A 3,740-nucleotide genomic window follows, 5' to 3' on the forward strand; every position below is an offset into this window, starting at 1 on the left:
GAAGAGGAATTCGAGGGAAATTTCTTATAGCGTCTGATCTTCTACAGATGTGGGTAGGTCGTTTGCGGGTAGGAGACACAATTTCACAATGGGTCGTGTTTGGGTACGCACGTCGACTACCCTAATGTGACCGTCTTTGCCGGGATGTGTTTTCACTATACGGCCTAGACGCCATTCAGTGGGGGGTAGATTATCGTCTTTTATGAGGACACATTGATCCATTATCGGCTCTAGTTGTGTGTTTTTCCACTCATATCTTTTTTGGAGATCTGTAAGGTAGTCTTCCTTCCAACGGCGACTGAATTCGTGTTGCAAGACCTTCACCTTTTCCCACCTGTTGACTAACGATAGATCTTGGTGGTTCACTTCTGGGAGTGATAAGAGTGAGGTGCCACGTAGAAAGTGGCCAGGAGTAAGCGCCGTGAGATCAGTTGGATCTTGGGAGAGGGATCAGATTGGCCTGGAATTTAAAACGGCTTCTATTCTAATTAAGAGGGTAGTAAACTCCTCGAAGGTAAATTTCTGGGCTCCAGCGGTTTTTTTGAGATGGTGTTTAAAACTTTTAACCGCGGATTCCCATAAGTCACCCATATGAGGGGCACTGGGAGGAATAAACTGCCAGTTGATCCCTTGAGGTGAATATTTCTGCACGACTTCTTGTGACATTTCATTCATAAAGTCTCTTTTGGCTCCTACAAAGGTTGTGCCATTATCACTCATGATTTTGGCCGGATAGCCACGGCGTCCAACAAGACGAGCAAATGCAGCTAGAAAAGCGTTCGTGGTGAGATCAGAGCACAGCTCCAGGTGGACCGCCTTTGTCGTAAAGCATACAAAGACGGCGACGTAGCCCTTCACTAAGGTATGTGATCTTAGCAATGAGGCCTTTATTTGAAAAGGCCCCGCAAAATCTACACCGGTGATCGTAAAGGGCGGAGAAAAGGTGCACCGCTCAGATGGCAAAGCTGCCATAATTTGGGAGCGCATTTGCTGTTTGTGGACCGTGCAGGGTTTGCATTGAAAGATGCATTTCTTTATGAGAGGCTTGAGCCGAGGGATATAGAATTCCTGTCTGGTGACCTGTTGCATCAGACGTATTTCGGCGTGGAGAAGCAACTCGTGCAAGAAGCGTAGATAGAGTGTGGCGAATTGGGATTTCTCGGGAATAATTATGGGATGTCGCTCATTGTAGCTTAAGGTGGCGTAAGCTAATCGACCGTTGACACGGAGTAGGTTATGCTTGTCGATGGACGGATTGAGTGTTAGCAATGGACTCCGCTTATCGATTGGTTTTTTATTTTCTAAGCAGGCCCTTTCACGAGGAAAATGTCGAGTCTGCGTCAAAGCTATAAGCCGGTATTTCGTAGTACGGAGGTCATCGTGGGTGAGGGACACAGGGTGAACCGTATGAACGCTTTTTACTCGACGTTTCAGGGTGTTTATAAGTCGGAAGACATACGCCATAACCCTGAGGGCGCGCGGAAATGAGGAGAACCGGTCTAGAATGCCAGGCTCTTCTTCAGCGGCATGGAGTGCCTCCACTCGTCGAGTTTCTGGGGCGTTAATATCTCGCGTTGAAGATTTTGGCCAGGCTTCGGTGGGGCTTGTTAGCCATTCCGGACCATTCCACCAGAGGGAGGAAGCTGGTAAATCTAGGGGTTTGCATCCTCTGGTTCCCATATCAGCTGGATTGTCCTTGCTGCGCACGTGTCGCCAGGTGGCGTTTCCAACTAGGTCGAGGATTTGCGCGGTGCGGTTGGAAACAAATGTTTTCCACGTATGGGGTGGTTTTTCTAGCCATGCTAGAACGATTTCGGAATCCGATGGACGGAAGATGGGTTTGGACGACCGCGACGAGTTTGGCTAGTAGGAGAGCTCCACACAATTCGAGACGGGGTAGGCTGATGATTCGTAGGGGTGCCACTTTGCTTTTAGCTACCAAAAGACGAGAGGTTACTTGGGTGTCATCGGTATTACGAACGTATATGGTGGCGCAATATGCCTTTTCCGAGGCGTCGCAGAAGCCGTGAAGTTCAACATAACTAGCGGGGATATAATTTACCCATCGAGGTATTTGGATGTTTGAGATGGATTGTAAATTATTGGCGAACTGTGTCCATTTTGTCAGACGGAGGGGTTTGACCTGCTCGTCCCAGTCAGTCCCGTCAAGCCATAGCTCTTGTAAGAGAATCTTGGCTTGCATCATTATCGGCGTTAGCCATCCTGCGGGGTCGAAAAGTTTCGCCACAGATGATAGGATTGGCCGTTTTGTGTTCGCGGATGATGCTGGGATGGGATCAACTGTATAAGAGAAGGAGTCAGTGAGGGCGTTCCACTGAATCCCCAGAGTCTTCGAAGTGCTTGCCTTTTCAAACTCGAGGAAGTTGGTGTCCAGCAAATCTTCTTTGCTTATGTATTTCAGGATATTAGGATGGTTGGCAGTGATTTTTTTCAAGGAGAAACCGGTTGATTTTAGGGCTTGGATGACTTGAGTAAGAGCCTGGGTAGCAGTGAGCAGGTCATGACTGCCAGATAGGATGTCATCTACATAGGTTTCTGTGGTTAATATGGGCACAGCCAAGGGGTGGGTAATTTTTACGTCTTGTGCTAATTGGTGGAGAGTGCGTATGGCTAGATAGGGAGCACAATTAACGCCGAATGTGACGGTTTTCAGTTTATAGTCTTGTATTGGAGTTCCTGTGGATGCACGAAAGATAAGTCTTTGAAAGTCTTGGTCGTCTTCGTGTAAGAGTATTTGGCGATACATTTTCTCCACATCACCATTGCAGACATATTGGTAAGTGCGCCATTTGAGAACTAGTAGCATCAAATCGAGTTGTAGGGTCGGCCCGGTATGCAGAATATCATTAAGCGAGTTGCCGGTGCCCGATTTCTTTGATGCATTGAAGACAACTCTTACTTTCGTGGTTCTTTTTCAGGCTTTATGACTGCATGATGGGGAAGATAAAAGGAGAAGTATTTTCCCTCTGAGGTTATCTCATACGAACTCGACAGTTCCATATGATTGAGGGTAATATATTCCTCCAAAACACTGTCATAAAGATGTTTTAGATCCCCTTTCTTCAGAAGATTCTTCTCCATACTGAGGAATTGTTGCAAGGCTGCGGTACGAGAATATCCTAAGGCGATTTTATCAGGAAAGATTGACTTAAATGGGAGTCGGACTATATAACGCCCTTCAGTGGTGCGGGTCGTTGTTGATTTATAAAAATCTTCACATATCTCGTCTTCCGGGGTGATGTCTTCATATTTTGGAACTTCTTCAAAGTTAGGATCTGCTAACTCAAGATGGGACCCTTTCTTCTTTTGCTCAGAATTTATAGGGAATTTTGGAAGCAACTTGGTTAGTTGGGGCAGTACTATCGCTTGCGCTGGAATTTCGCGCTTTAGATCAGAGCTGACTATGGCCAAGGAGCACAATTTGTTTGAGGTCTGGACAATTTTCCCGCCCATGCCAGAGATCTCGAAACTCGAAGCTTGGCAAGGTAGCCGTAGTCTGGACTGGGCTTTCGATGAGATAAAGGTGCTTTGGGAGCCCTGATCAATGAGTACTCTCAGTTTGAAGAGCTCACCTCTATGTTTTACATGGACTATAGCAGTTGGGAGGAGTACTTGATTTTCATTTTCTGTATAAAGGGATTGTACTTGATTCGAACACTGGGGGAGCTCATCTTGGGTCTCCGAGCGGTCCGGAGTTTGCAGGTTAGCAGAAGCTGTTG

The sequence above is a fragment of the Rhagoletis pomonella genome, unplaced genomic scaffold (assembly GCF_013731165.1).
Source record: "Rhagoletis pomonella isolate Grant_MI unplaced genomic scaffold, Rhpom_1.0 Rhpom_scaffold_00325, whole genome shotgun sequence".
Taxonomy (NCBI): domain Eukaryota; kingdom Metazoa; phylum Arthropoda; class Insecta; order Diptera; family Tephritidae; genus Rhagoletis; species Rhagoletis pomonella.